The sequence below is a fragment of the Pongo abelii genome, chromosome 2 (genome assembly GCF_028885655.2).
Source record: "Pongo abelii isolate AG06213 chromosome 2, NHGRI_mPonAbe1-v2.0_pri, whole genome shotgun sequence".
Lineage (NCBI taxonomy): Eukaryota > Metazoa > Chordata > Mammalia > Primates > Hominidae > Pongo > Pongo abelii.
In genome coordinates, this window is record NC_085928.1 from 164552131 (window position 1) to 164568537 (window position 16407).

The window sequence follows — 16407 nt, forward strand, 5'->3', positions numbered from 1 at the left end:
TTAACTTATCTATAATTTTCTTACCAATAAAATGCCCAATAACATCAGCAAAGAGTAAAAGTTACGTTAGATGGCTAGCCCTTCACCAAAATAAGAACTCAATGAACTTGAGTTCCTCCTACTCCCTTCCCCAACACCAAACCCAGGACCTTTTTCAGTCCTTCACATTTCTTTAATGTTCCTAAATCAACATTCACTAGCAAAAGCATACATCCTTTCAAGGAAACAAATATTCTTAGGGTTTCTCTCCAAAAATGTATTCCCAAGAAAAGCCATCATCCAGGGAATACTCAAGATGGGGGACAGCACTTCCCATTTACTGTAAGAACATTGCAAAGTGGTGTGAAGCCAAATATTTAATTTATTCTGTTTTGGCTTATTTTGGCCAATTTTGAATTCTTGCTTATTTGTGGGGAAACCGCACTTACAACACCCAGCAGGAGAGGGATTTTTCAGGTCAATTAAGAAACGAAAATGCATTTAATATAAATGTTGGAGTCTTTTAAAAGAGCCTATTATATTCTTACATTTGAGAAAGTTCACCAAAGTCCTACTGTTATTGTTCCATGAGGCTATATTATACTATTATCACTGGCAGTCAGTGAGAAAAGATATTTAGTTAATCTACACACTAAAAACAAGTTTAAGAATATTTGAAAACAAAGCAATCTCTAAACACATTTTCACTGACTACTGGATCTGCCCACTCTCTATTAGCAATACAAGGAAAACCAAAGAAATCATAATTTTTAAAAACATGAACAATTACAGACACAGAATGATATTAGTTAATCATATGCAAAAACAATTGCTAACATAATATTGGGAACTGGCCAGACTGTAGGCCCATTTTGCTTTTTGTACCATATATTCCTGGGAGGGTCTTAGCATTTACTTGGTCTAGGATTTCAAAACCTAATTATGTATGTTGCAAGTGTTATATTTAAACCTTTGGCAATTTCTACTCACCCCAAATAACTTTAGTCAATTATTTATATCACTGAAGTTACAAATAAAAAGATTTTAAAACATTTAGATAATTCAGGTGAAAGTAAGTTGTTCATATTAAATTATATGAGTAATTTATCTGATATTTTTATTACAAAATCTTGAGATAGTTGCTTCTCAGTCCATCTGGCTCTTGGAGGCCATGGAGCCCACAATGACTGGGAAAGGCACTCAACTGGGAAGAAGGAAAGCAATGCTGGAGGAAGGAACCCAAGACATTCCTCCTCTGGGAGGAAGGTCAAACCAGAAGAATGTTTAAGGCAACCTGATAAACTCAATCCTTGGACCACTTCAGAAGCACTCATGAACATCTGAGGAAAATCTTGAGGCAATTGTCTACCAACTTCTCCAGAAAAAGACACAACTGCTTCTGCTTTAGGAACATTCGTCTCCTTGTTAGGCCATCAAACAATGGCCATTTGTTTGATGCATGATTCACTGGTGATCTTTACAGAGACAATCTGTCTTTAAGATAAAAGGAAGCACTTGACCTTTTAGTCAATCAACAATCAACAAATTACTCGAAGTTGGCATGGTTCAGAAGTTTAATCACTGCTAGAGTCAGCCTGGCTTCCCATGGTGAGGTGGGGGTTTAGGCATTGAGGAAATAAGAAAGAATTTGGAGTAAGGAAGAAGTAAGTTCACAGAGACAGGGGGAGAAAGGACTTCTCTAGCATTTTCTTTCCTTGACTAATCTAAATTCCTAATTTCCCTAACAGGATATCTAGCAAAATGTTCCTGTCAACTGAGACAGGGCCCTTATGGAGCGATAAAAGAAGATTCTTCCAATAGGAATATAATGATGTATTTTGGAGATGATCAAGGAATGAGAAACAATAAATGGCGGTGTTGTTTAGCACCCATTATTTCACAACTTATGAGTCAATGTTTGTGCAGAGTTCTGAGTTCATAGGGTTAAAGTATATAGAAATAATTACCATTAATTATAAAGCTTTGCAGTCCTCACTTTCAAAGCTGTATTTACAGAAGAAGTCTTAACATCTCTCTGAAGAGCTATTAGCCAAACTGACTGAAGAGGAGCATCCTGAGAGCACTATAATTCATCAATCACAGCATCATCTTGACATTGTGAAGCACACGGGGTGGCACTGGAATAACATGTACTGGACTACAATTGCATATTCTCTTCTTTCTCATCAAAGATGTGGGGAATTTACCTTTATTAACACACAGTTTCTGTTTTGATACAATGGCAATAATAATAGCATACTTTCTTTTTTTAATAATAATTACTATTTATTAAGCTCTATGTGCATTATCTCAATTCACAAAACACCCCCATCAGATAGGTACTGTTGCTTTTTTTCTCCCCCCATGGAAGTTTTTTTAATTATTACTATACTTTAAGTTCTAGGGTACATGTGCACCATGTGCAGGTTTGTTACCTATGTATAGATGTGCCATGTTGGTGTGCTGCATGCGTTAACTCGTCATTTACATTAGGTATATCTCCTAATGCTATCCCTCCCCCCTCCCCCAACACCACAACAGGCCCCAGTGTGTGATGTGCCCCACCCTGTGTCCAAGTGTTCTCATTGTTCAGTTCCCACTTATGAGTGAGAACATACAGTGATTGGTTTTCTGTCCTTGCAATAGTTTGCTCAGAATGATGGTTTCCAGCTTCATTCATGTTCCTACAAAGGACACAAACTCATTCTTTTTTATGGCTGCATAGTATTCCATGGTATACATGTGCCACATTTTCTTAATCCAGTCTATCATTGATGGACATCTGATTTGGTTCCAAGTCTTTGCTATTGTGAATAGTTCCGCAATAAACATACCTGTGCATGTGTCTTTATAGCAGCATGATTTATAATCCTTTCGGTATATGCCCAGTAATGGGATGGCTGGGTCAAATGGTATTTCTAGTTCTAGATCCTTGAGGAATTGCCACACTGTCTTCCACGATGGTTTAACTAGCTTGCAGTCCAACCAACAGTGTAAAAGCATTCCTATTTCTCCACATCCTCTCCAGCAACTATTGTTTCCTGACTTTTTAATGATCACCATTCTAACTGGTGTGAGATGGTATCTCCTTGTGGTTTTGATTTGCATTTCTCTGATGGCCAGTGATGATGAGCATTTTTTCATGTGTCTGTTGGCTGCATAAATGTCTTCTTTTGAGAAGTGTCTGTTCATATCCTTTGCCCACTTGTTGATGGGGTTGTTTGATTTTTTCTTGTAAATTTGTTTAAGTTCTTTGTAGATTCTGGATATTAGCCCTTTGTCAGAGGGGTAGATTTTAAAAATGTTCTCCCATTCTGTAGGTTGCCTGTTCATTCTGATGGTAGTTTCCTGTGCTGTGAAGAAGCTCTTTAGTTTAATTAGATCCCATTTGTCAATTTTGGCTTTTATTGCCATTGCTTTTCGTGTTTTAGTCATGAAGTCCTTGCCCATGCCTATGTCCTGAATGGTATCGCCTGGATTTTCTTCTAGGGTTTTTATGGTTTTAGGTCTAACATGTAAGTCTTTAATCCATCTTGAATTAATTTTTGTATAAGGTGTAAAGAAGGGATCCAGTATCAGCTTTCTACATATGGCTAGCCAGTTTTCCCCTCACCATTTATTAAATAGGAAATCCTTTCCCCACTCCTTGTTTTTGTCAGGTTTGTCAAAGATCAGATGGTTGTAGACTTGTGGTATTATTTCTGAGGGCTCTGTTCTGTTACATTGGTCTGTATCTCTGTTTTGGTACCAGTACCATGCTGTTTTGATTACTGTAGCCCTGTAGTATAGTTTAAAGTCAGGTAGTGTGAGGCTTCCAGCTTTGTTCTTTTGGCTTAGGATTGTCTTGGCAATGTGGGCTCTTTTTGGTTCCATATGAACTTTAAAGTAGTTTTATCCAATTCTGTGAAGAAAGTCATTGGTAGCTTGATGGGGATGGCATTGAATCTATAAATTACCTTGGGTGGTATGGCCATTTTCATGATATTGATTCTTCCTATCCATGAGCATGGAATGTTCTTCCATTTGTTTGTATCCTCTTTTATTTCACTGAGCAGCGGTTTGTAGTTCTCCTTGAAGAGGTCCTTCACATCCCTTGTAAGTTGGATTCCTAGGTATTTTATTCTCTTTGAAGCAATTGTGAATGGGAGTTCACTCATGATTTGGCTCTCTGTCTGTTATTAGTATAGGAATGCTTGTGATTTTTGCACATTGATTTTGTTTGCTGAGACCTTGCTGAAGTTGCTTATCAGCTTAAGGAGATTTTGGGCTGAGACAACGGGGTTTTCTAAATATACAATCATGTCGTCTGCGAACAGGGATAATTTGACTTCCTTTTTTCCTAATTGAATACCCTTTATTTCTTTCTCTTGCCTGATTGCCTAGGCCAGAGCTTCCAACACTATGTTGAACAGGAGTGGTGAGAGAGGGCATCCCTGTCTTGTGCCAGTTTTCAAAGGGAATGCTTCCAGTTTTTGCCCATTCAGTATGATATTGGTTGTGGGTTTGTCATAAATAGCTCTTGTTATTTTGAGATATGTCCCATCAATACCTAGTTTATTTAGAGTTTTTAGCATGAAGGGCTGTTGAATTTTGTCAAAGGCCTTCTCTGCATCTATTGAGATAATCATGTGGTTTTTGTCTTTGGTTCTGTTTATGTGATGGATTACATTTATTGATTTGTGTACATTGAACCAGCCTTGCATCCCACGGATGAAGCCAACTTGATCGTGGTGGATAAGCTTTTTGATGTGCTGCTGGATTTAGTTTGCCAGTATTTTATTGAGGATTTTTGCATCGACGTTCATTGGGGATATTGGTCTGAAATTCTCTTTTTTTGTTGTGTGTCTGCCAGGCTTTGGTATCAGCATGGTGTTTGTCTCATAAAATGAATTAGGGAGAAGTCCCTCTTTTTCTATTGATTGAAATAGTTTCAGAAGGAATGGTATGAGCAGCTCCTCTTTGTACCTCTGGTAGAATTCGGCCGTGAATCCATCTGGTCCTGGACTTTTTTTGGTTGGTAGGCTATTAATTATTGCCTCAATTTCAGAGCCTGTTATTGATCTATTCAGGGATTCAAATTCTTCCTGGTTTAGTCTTGGGAGGGTGTATGTGTCCAGGAATTTATCCATTTCTTCTAGATTTTCTAGTTTATTTGCGTAGAGGTGTTTATGGTATTCTCTGATGGTAGTTTGTATTTCTGTGGGATCAGTGGTGATATCCCCCTTATCATTTTTTATTGTGTCTTTTTGATTCTTCTCTCTTTTCTTCTTTATTAGTCTTGCTAGTGGTCTATCAATTTTGTTGATCTTTTCAAAAAACAAGTTCCTGGATTCATTGATTTTTTGAAGGGTTTTTTGTGCCTCTATCTCCTTCAGTTCTGCTCTGATCTTAGTTATTTCTTGTCTTCTGCTAGCTTTTGAATGTGTTTGCTCTTGCTTCTCTAGTTCATTTCATTATGATGTTACTGTGTCAATTTTAGATCTTTCCTGCTTTCTCTTGTGGGCATTTAGTGCTATAAATTTCCCTCTATACATTGCTTTAAATGTGTCCCAGAGATTCTGGTATGTTGTGTCTTTGTTCTCATTGGTTTCAAAGAACATCTGAATTTCTGCCTTCATTTTGTTATGTACCCAGTAGTCATTCAGGAGCAGGTTGTTCAGTTTTCACGTAGCTGAGCAGTTTTGAGTGAGTTTCTTAATCCTGAGTTCTAGTTTGGTTGCACTGTGGTCTGAGAGACAGTTTGTTATAATTTCTGTTCTTTTACATTTGCTGAAGAGTGTTTTATTTCCAACTATGTGGTCAATTTTGGAATAAGCGCAATGTGGTGCTGAGAAGAATGTATATTCTGTTGATTTGGGGTGGAGAGTTCTGTAGATGTCTATTAGGTCCGCTTGGTGCAGAGCTGAGTTCAATTCCTGGATATCCTTTTTAACTTTCTGTCTCATTGATCTGTCTAATGTTGACCGTGGGGTGTTAAAGTCTCCCATTATTATTGTGTGGGAGTCTACGTCTCTTTGTAGGTCTCTAAGGACTTGCTTTATGAATTGGGGTGCTCCTGTATTGGGTGCATATATATTTAGGATAGTTAGCTCTTCTTGTTGAATTGATCCCTTTACCATTATGTAATGGCTTTCTTTGTCTCTTTTGATCTTTGTTAGTTTAAAGTCTGTTTTATCAGAGACTAGGATTGCCACCCCTGCTTTTTTTTGTTTTCCATTTTCTTGGTAGCTGTTCCTCCATCCCTTTATTTTGAGCCTATGTGTGTCTCTGCACGTGAGATGGGTCTCCTGAATACAGCACACTGATGGATCTTTACTCTTTATCCAATTTGCCAGTCTGTGTCTTTTAATTGGAGCATTTAGCCCATTTACATTTAAGGTTAATATTGTTATGTATGAATTTGATCCTGTGATTATGATGTTAGCTGGTTATTTTGCTCGTTAGTTGATGCAGTTTCTTCCTAGCATTGATGATCTTTCAACTTGGCATGTTTTTGCAGTGGCTGTTACCGGTTGTTCCTTTCCATGTTTAGTGCTTCCTTCAGGAGCTCTTGTAAGGTAGGCCTGGTGGTGACAAAATCTCTCAGCATTTGTTTGTCTGTAAAGGATTTTGTTTCTCCTTCACTTAGTTTTGTTTCTCCTTCAGCTTAGTTTGGCTGGATATGACATTCTGGGTTGAAAATTCTTTTCTTTAAGAATGTTGAATATTGGCCCCCACTCTCTTCTGACTAGTAGAGTTTCTGCCGAGAGATCTACTGTTGGTCTGATGGGCTTCCCTTTGTGGGTAACCTGACATTTCTCTCTGGCTGCCCTTAACATTTTTTCCTTCATTTCAACCTTGGTGAATCTGACAATTATGTGTCTTGGAGTTGTTCTTTTCGAGGAGTATCTTTGTGGCATTCTCTGTATTTCCTGAATTTGAATGTTGGCCTGCCTTGTTAGATTGGGGAAGTTCTCCTGGATAATATCCTGCAGAGTGTTTTCCAACTTGGTTCCATTCTCCCAGTCACTTTCAGGTACACCAATCAGACGTAGATTTGGTCTTTTCACATAGTCCCATATTTCTTGGAGGCTTTGTTTGTGTCTTTTTACTCTTTGTTTCTCTAAACTCCTCTTCTCACTTCTTTTCATTCATTTGATCTTCAATCACTGATACCCTTTCTTCCTCTTGATCAAATCAGCTACTGAAGCTTGTGCATGCATCACGTAGTTCTCTTGCCGTAGTTTTCGGCTCCATCAGTTCATTTAAGGACTTCTCTGCACTGGTTATTCTAGTTAGCCATTTGTCTAATTTTTTTTCAAAGTTTTTAGCTTCTTTGTGATGGGTTCAAACTTCCTCCTTTAGCTCGGAGAAGTTTGATCGTCTGAAGCCTTCTTCTCTCAACTCGTCAAAGTCATTCTCCATCCAGCTTTGCTCTGTTGCTGGTGAGGAGCTGCGTTCCTTTGGACGGGGAGAGGTGCTCTGATTTTTAGAATTTTCAGCTTTTCTGCTCTGTTTTTTCCCCATCTTTGTGGTTTTATCTACCTTTGGTCTTTGATGATGGTGACGTACAGATGGGGTTTCGGTGTGGATGTCCTTTCTGTTTGTTAGTTTTCCTTCTAACAGTCAGGACCCTCAGCTGCAAGTCTGTTGGAGTTTGCTGGAGGTTCACTCCAGACCCTGTTTGCCTGGGTTTCACCAGTGGAGGCTGCAGAACAGCAAATATTGTGGAACGGCAGATGTTGCTGCCTAATTCTTCCTCTGGAAGCTTCGTCTCAGAGGGGCACCTGGCTGTATGAGGTGTCAGTCAGCCCCTACTGGGAGGTGTCTCACAGTTAGGCTACTTGGGGGTCAGGGAACCACTTGAGGAGGTAGTCTGTCCGTTCTCAGATCTCAAACTGCATGCTGGGAGAACCACTACTCTCTTCAAAGCTGTCAGACAGGGACGTTTAAGTCTGCAGAAGTTTCTGCTGCCTTTTGTTCAGCTATGCCCTGTCCCCAGAGGTGGAGTCTACAGAGGCAGGCAGGCCTCCTTGAGCTGTGGTGGGCTCCACCCAGTTCGAGCTTCCCAGCTGCTTTGTTTACCTACTCAAGCCTCAGCAATGGCAGACGCCCCTCCCCCAGCCTCACTGCTGCCTTGCAGTTCGATCTCAAAGTGCTGTGCTAGCAGTGAGTGAGGCTCCATGGGCATGGGACCCTCCAAGCCAGACGCGGGATATAATCTCCTGGTGTGCTGTTTGCTAAGGCTGTTGGAAAAACACAGTATTAGGGTGGGAGTGTCCTGATTTTCCAGGTACTGTCTGTCACGGCTTCCCTTTGCTAGGAAAGGGAATTCCCTGACCCCTTACACTTCCTGGGTGAGGTGATGCCCCACCCTGCTCTGTGGGCTGCACCCACTGTCTGACAAGCCCCAGTGAGATGAACCCAGTACCTCAGTTTGAAATGCAGAAATCACCTGTCTTCTGTGTCGCTCACGTTGGGAGCTGCAGACTGGAGCTGTTCCTATTTGGCCATCTTGGAACCTCCCCCATAGCATACTTCCAAGATTGCTATGAGGATTAAAAAAAAACATATGTAAGATTCATATCAAAGCACTACAGAGTTACAATAAATTGTAATTGTTGCAATGGAGGCCACAAGTGTCCCATAAAGAAAAAAAACCTACCTTGCAGCTACTCTGTGTTCTCTTACTCTTCCTTCTAAATTTATTGGCTCTGTGCTAATATTTTCAGTTTATCTTTTTGCTTTGTACTTTATTTTTACTGCTCTGTCCATTTGAAGAAAAATTGGGCTCCATTCTCTGCTTGATTTTTTTTCATCAAAGCTTCATCCTCAATGCTGTACATTATACCTCCCCCTAGCTCCATGATCTGCAGTTGGTGGGCCAGTACAACCCAATCCCTACATGTAGGTTAGGATTGGGTAGTCAGGGGGCATCAGTGAAGACTTTGTGGATAATCTAGGGTCTGAGCTACACCCTAGCACAGTTGAAATTGTGTTCTAAATTTCATATAGAACATCAAGTTGTGATCTGCATTTGCTGTTACTATGCCATTCTCTCTTATTTCAATATTTTGACATAGAATTTCAGTGTTCCAAGAATGAATGATGTCACTTTTAGGTACAAAAGAAGTCAGTTTAATTTTTTTTTTTTTTTTTTTTGAGACAGAGTCTGGCTCTGTCGCCCAGGCTGGAGTGCAGTGGCACAATCTCGGCTCACTGCAAGCTCCACCTTCCTGGTTCATGCCATTCTCCTGCCTCAGCCTTCTGAGTAGCTGGGACTACAGGCACCCACCACCACGCCCAGCTAATTTTTTGTATTTTTTTCTTAGTAGAGATGGGGTTTCACCATGTTAGCCAGGATGGTCTCGATCTCCGAAGTCAGCTTAATTTTTATTAACAACCTGCTGTGCTGATTATTTTCTGATGATATGATAGTTACCTTGATGTTACTGTTAGATTCAGAGACTCTTATACTAGTAGCATTATGAGTCTAATTGTTTTAAAATTGTGATTTGTGGAGTCTAGAAGATCCAAAGAGACATTTCGGGGCTCATCTAAGGGAATCTGTAAGGGAAAGCCAAGTCAGAACTCAGACTGCTCTGCTCCAACAAAAGCATTCCACTTCTATTGATTTGCAATTCACAGTGGGTTCAAGAAAAGATTTTGTGTGGAAAATAAAGAAGTATTACACATTTTGAAAAACAAACAAACTTTGGAAACTATTTTACATATGAAGAACCACAATCTAGTCTATAAGCATATCCAATATTACACTGTTTATCTTTAAACTATTCATGTATTTAGCTCTGCAAATATTTACTGAATTCTACTCAGTGGAAGGTGTGGTCATGCATGAGGATGATACAGAGGTAAAGTCCGGCTTTTGGGGAGGAGACAGCCTAGGGAAGCAGAGATTGCTGGCTCAATATTACTTCTCCCTTCTTCCTTTCTAGCAGAATCAACTCTGGGTTTCCTTTAGATAAGATAAAAATAAGCCTCCAACATGTTTAAGCCACTATTATTATATTTTTAATATTAGGCCAAATCTGATCCTAATGGGTACAAACAAATGAACAGATAAGTTCAGGGGTCTGACAAAGGTGAGAATAGAATTTTTAGGGAAGTTTGAGGCTCAAAGTTAACTCAGGCACTAGGGTATGGAAAAAGTTTTTTATAAGAGGTGATGTCAAAATTGAATCCTTTAAAATCAGTTAGATTTAGCCAAGCAAAGAGAGTACAGTTCAATGAAAAGGAGTCACACTCTGTAAAATATTTGAAGGGATTTATTCTGAGCCAAATATGGGTGACCAAGGCCTGAGGCACAGTCACAAGAGGTCCTGAAAACGTGTCCCCAAGGTGGTTGGGTTATAGCTTGATTTGATACAATTTAGGAGGACAGACATTTCAGACAAAGACATAAATTAACACATGTAATGTTTATACTAGTTTGGTCCAGAAGGGTGGGGGCTTCCAAGTCGTAGGTGGATTCAAAGATTTTCTCATTGGCAATTGGTTGAAAGAGCTAAGCTATTATCTAAAGACCTAGAATCGATAGAAAGGAGTGTCTGAGTTAAAATAGGGTATTATGGAGGCCAAGGTTCTTATTATGTAGATGAAGCCTCCAGGTTCAGAAAGAATAGATGGTAAATTTTTCTTATCATACCTAAAACAATGCCAGATTCTTACTTAATCTCTCCTGGATCAGGAAAAGACCTGGAAAGGGAATGCAACTCTCTACAGAATGTAGATTTTCTCTATGAGAGACAGCTTTGCAGAGCCATTTCAAAATATGTCAAAGAAATATGTTTTGGGGTAAATGCTTTGATTTCTTTCAGGGCCTGTTATTTGTCATGTGATGCTATAGAAGAGTCAGGTGGAAATTTGTTATCTTATTGCTACAAAGAGTCTGTTTGGCAGTCATAAGATCTCTATTTTGATGTTAAAGCTGGTCAATTGTGCCTGAATTCCAGAGAGGAGACTGTAATGAGGCATGTCTGACCCCCTGCTTCCCATCATGGCCTGAACTTGTTTTTCAGATTTACTTTGGAATCTACTTGGGTGCGAGGAGGGGCCCATTCAGTCAGTTGAAGAGCTTATAATTTTATTTTTGATTTACAATAGAAAGAGGGCATTGGGAATGAAGAGCAGTGTATGCAGAACCTAGGGGGTGGGGCATAGGGAGAAAACCCAGTACATTCTGGGAATATAAAGTATCTCAGTGAAAATAGAGCAATGGGTGCCTGGATTGGGGAGGGGCATAGCAGGAGAAGGAATTATAAAGAATCCTGTCTAACTGGAAAGGGAGGCCACTAACAGATTTTAAGCAGAGGAGTATAATGGTAATATTTGAATTTTAGATACATTATTATAGGTTGAAATGTTGAAAGAAGAGAAAGAAGACCAATTAGGAGACTGTTTCAATAACACTGATAAAAGTAGTGGCCAAAACAAAAAAAATATTAAGAAAGGGGAGATATTTTAAGAATGTCATCATTGATCAAATTAGATGGAGAAATATGAATATATAGGAGGAGGGAATAATCAGGACTGTTGTCCAGATTCCTAGGTGGATAATTTCTTTGGCTTATATCCCAGGAAGAGGAGCAAGTTTGCTGTCTTCAAACATCACCTAAAGGTGGGTTGGATCTGCATAGGGAACACTTGTAAACACCAGTCATCCAAGATAAGCCTCCTGAGCTTGATTAGCTCATTCTTCCCATGACTTAGCTGTCTCATTTACTCTTGGTTCATCTTATTTTATGATGACTGCCCATTGATCTTTGTATGAGATGAAATGCATTGCATAACTTTCTAAATCTAAATACGCTTTATCCTTTAATAGAAAACATCTCTTCAGACTTGTCCAATATGAAAGGCATATGATACAACTAAGGAAAACACACATGCTTCCATAATAATTCTGCTCTTACCTGTCACTAATGATTTTTTCCTTCTTCTAGTTGAATATTGGAAAACTTAAAGAACACTTTGCATAATCAGAACACACTAATCTAGTTGTCCAAATCTCATACCTGACTTATTGAGCTCAACTATTTATACACTTTCTCTGCAATACACATTCTTTTCTATCCAAGAGTGGATGCTGGGGAAACTTAGTTTAACCTTAATCATTGTAATAATATCATATTCAAGAAAGAACTTCTAGTAGAGTCTGTATTGCTAAAGTGAAATAATATAAGATTACTTTGGATGTAATCAAAATGAATAATAATAAAATTGACTAACTAATTGTAGCTACAACCAAACAATTATTGTACCCACAGTTCTGGAACCAAAGGAAAGTAGGTCATCTGGTAATAAATATGAAAGGATCTTAATACGTTTTGCTTTCTTATTCATTTCTTCAACAAATATGTGTTAAAAATCTATTCTTTTAAAGCGGACAGGGACAGATAATCACATAAGTACATTACAATTGATGCCAAGTGCTCTTTAAGAAATGTCTGATATATTGCCAGGCTAGAACAGAGAGACCTGATTTAGACTGAAGAGGGGCCATGCACTAGTTAGAGTTAAAGGAATTCATTGCCGAGTATTAAATGGCTTTCCGAATGAGTAGAAAAAGCCACAGATCCTACAATGAGCTATCATGAATGGTTCTTAACGCCACACCACACAACTAGACAATTAAGGAAACTACTACCCCTGCCAGAATCAGAGCTGGTATTCTGGCTGCTGACCCCAGAACTACATCCCCTCTGCTGAGATCTGCACCATAAAAATGAATGGCTTAAACCCTGCTTTTCTCTCCAGTTAACTGAGTTCTGAATTCAAATCACTAATGAGAGCCTTTATTTGGTAAACATAAGTCACTTTCAGAACCTCAGCAGCGCAGGAGTATGGGAGACGCAGTTTGGAGCTTTTCAGTTCTTCAGTTCAGGAGGCCACAGCAAAGGAGGCTGGAAGAGGTGCTGAGCAAGAGAACCTATAATATCTGCCACAGGTGTAAGGGAAGAGCTCTTAATGGGTGAGCTTACATTTGAGGGAGGAGAGTTGGGCCAGGTGAAGGGTGTGAAGAAGAGAATCACAGGGAGAGAGATCAGCATATGTGTAGACCCTGAGGTGAGGAGTACTTGGCCCATGGAGCCCTTGTAAGAGTAGCAGTGAGGCTGGAAATCAATGAGTAAGGGAGCCAGCCCAATCCAGAGCATGCAGAAACTTGTAGGCCATGTGAACTATTTAAATTTTTTTTTCTAAATAATATTAAAAGCTTTTTAAGGGTTTTAAGCAGAGAATTATTATGGTTATATTAACACTGTTAAAGATAACTCTAGCTGCTCTGTATAGAATGGATTTTAGAGGGCATCCAGATTAAAGTCAGAGAAAGCTTCAGGAGGCTTCTATTGTAGACCTGGTGAGTGGTTTTGGTGGAGATGGAGTGAAATGAACTGATTCAAATAGCCACACAGAGAGAGAATCAATAGGACCTGGAGGAAACAGAGAGGAAACAGAAAAAGTACTACAATTTATTATCAGTAAAAACTAATTACTATTATGTAATACCAATGCACCCCCCTCCTGCCAAAAGGATCATTCTTACCTCAATATGTTTAAAAAAAAGGAGTAAACACAGCTCATTTATGGCTTGGCTATGGTCACAGTGAATATCATTTTTTAATCAGATGGTGTCTTGATTCTGTGTGGTCTTGTTTCTTCAGTTCATCTTTTGTTGTTTTTCTTTTGATGTGCTGTGTTTACTCTATATTCGAATAATTTACTCTATTCTACCTCATAACCTTTGTACTCAGAAGAACAACTCAAGGCCTTCAGTTTTATTACATTACTATAGATGCACAAAAGAAGAGACAGTGATAAAAAGAAAGAATGAAAACAGCTGGGCTAAGTGTAAAAGATGGATGAAGTACTGCAGCTCATAGAGAAATCAGTGAAGGGCTGAGGGAATTTGACAAAAACAACGAAAAAGGATGGCATGCAGTATTAAAGAACCAGGGCTCCATTTTGAGAAGGAACAGCAAAGTAGCACTTAAGTGAGCATGTTTCCTACTCCAATGCATGATATTTCTATGCAAGACCTTGTTTGTGCATTTTTTAACTACCTAATAAACATTTCTTATGCTTGCCTTCCTTTTGATGAGGACGTGGCATAGATCATCTAGTGAGATATAAATAAGGACATAGGAAGCTGGACATTTTACACAAGAGGCCATCTCACAGGTAAGGAAAAAGAGGACATTAATTTTGAAATACAAAAAAGAAATGAGAACATCAAAGCAATGCAAAGGAGTTAATAGAAGAAAAATAAAAATTGTCTGACAAATTTCTCTCTTCTACCTCCTCTCCGGCAATTGTTTCCTTAAAATCTTAAAATGTGGTTTCATTTCTCATCATTCTTCTGAAACTATTTTAGAAGTCACTAGTGGCCTCTAAATTTATAAATACAAAGGCCTTTTTTATCGTAATTTTCTGTTCCACTTAAAAATGAAGCTACGTAGACATATCACTTCTTTCCCAAAGTTTAAGTACTTCACTATTAATTACTAATCATAAAAGTAGGACATGGTCATTTTTTAAGAAAAGCAAAAGAAAACAATGCTAGGAAGAAATAAAAATTACTCCATATTGACAGCTCAGGGTAAAAAACTAAAAACTATTAAATGGTTATGCTTCTCGACCTCTAGTATATCTTTCTGTGAATATACACTCACACATAGAAAAGAATATGCAGTTTTATGTAAATGCACTGTCCATACTCTTTCTTTCCCTGCTATTTTTCACTCAACAATGCCAATAGTTACACCATCAATTTTAATGATAGGTTATTTTAGTTTTTTCTACTTTTTCACTAAAATGTTTCAGAACATGAGGAAAAAAGAAAATCTTTTAAATTCTTTGATTGGAGACATCAGAATGCTGATGTCAAAACTGACAGAATCCACCAAAAAAACCATGCACCCTCCTTATATATGAGTGTTGATATACTTACGAGATTGTTTTCTTGGTTTTATCCATAGTGGTTGGGTTGTTAGACTTAAAAAGGATGTGTTTGATACATGTTTTAAAGGCTGTAAGAAAAACTGGTCAAATGTCTATCTCAACTAAGTGGGTCTAGATCTAAGTTTCCAAAACCCTACAAATACTGAGTTTTGTCATGTATTTCATACTTAAGACACTCATTGCTATTTTCATTTATTTGATTACTACAAAGTAGAATATCCTTTCACATGTTTATTGATCATTTACACTTTTCCTTTGTGATATATATACCTTTCAACTCCTTTGCCCTTTTTCCTATCCAGGTGTGTATTATTTGAATTTTATTTTTAATCTATTTATCAAAATTGGAGAATTAACTCTCTATCTGTCATATAAATTGCAAATACTTTTCCTAGTTCCTGAGGTTATCTTCAAACTCATTTATTGTATTTTGGCAGGCAAAGTTCTCCATTCTTTCCTTTCCCTCTCTCTCACTTTCTCTCTTCTCTTCCTTTTTGCAACATAATTAGAAGCTTAGAAAGAACTTCCCAAACAATATATTATACAAATTTTGCCTTATGCTTATTTTAATAATTTTAGAATTGGATTTCCTACATTTAAATATTTGATCCACTCAGAATTTGTTTTGGATATTTTTATTATTCCCAATAGCTATCCAGTTATTATATCACCTTTTTTATCATTTTTTTTTTTTGCTAATGAATCTCCACTCCCTCATCCAGGCACTCAATTTTAGATATCACATTCATTAGACTATATTCTAATACATATGGGTTTAGTCCATGGTTTCCCTGGAATAATCATCCTTTCCATTAATATTAGTCTCTTCCTGAACCATTCAGTTATTTTTATAACTATTCTTTTATAATACATTTTACTATATAAAAGCATATATCTCTTTACTTTTTCTCATGAGAATTCTTTGGATATTCTTCAATGGAAATGTAGAATCATTTTTATCAAATTAAGAAAAAAATCCTATTGGTGCTTTGATTGAAATTTATATGTTTATAATTATTTTAGGGAGAATTGACACCTTTAGAATATTTAGTGTTTGACTTTAAGACTAAGTACTGTCTTCTTGTTTTCTTTTTGAGAGTAGTTTTAGAGTCTTCCTCAAAGTAGTTCTATGTATTTCTAAGTTTACAATTATCTAGATGATTTAATATTTTTAATATTGTAGCTTATATACTTTTATTATATCCCTAATTGTCTTTTATTTAAAAAGCTATATTTGTGTATATTCATTCTGTTATTTTTCAAGAAAGCATATTTAACATTTTATCTAGAAAAATGATAACTTCACTTCTTTTGTTTAATAGTGAGATATTTATTTCATTTTCTAATCCAATTTTCATGGCTAGCATGGCAATGATGCTCTTAACCTTAATGGAACTTTTCTGGTACAGAATTTTAATACTAATAATGACAGAAAAGTCTTTCACAGTATACAATAGACGTGCTAAGAAA

The 16407-nt window shown here is 37.6% G+C and overlaps 1 long non-coding RNA gene across 2 annotated transcripts in view; it reads left to right on the top strand.

The window, feature by feature from the left end:
• The window catches only part of LOC112132764 (uncharacterized), a 161593-nt gene that overhangs the window by 740 nt on the left and 144446 nt on the right, over positions 1-16407 (top strand). The gene's annotated exons all lie outside the window — the stretch shown is intronic.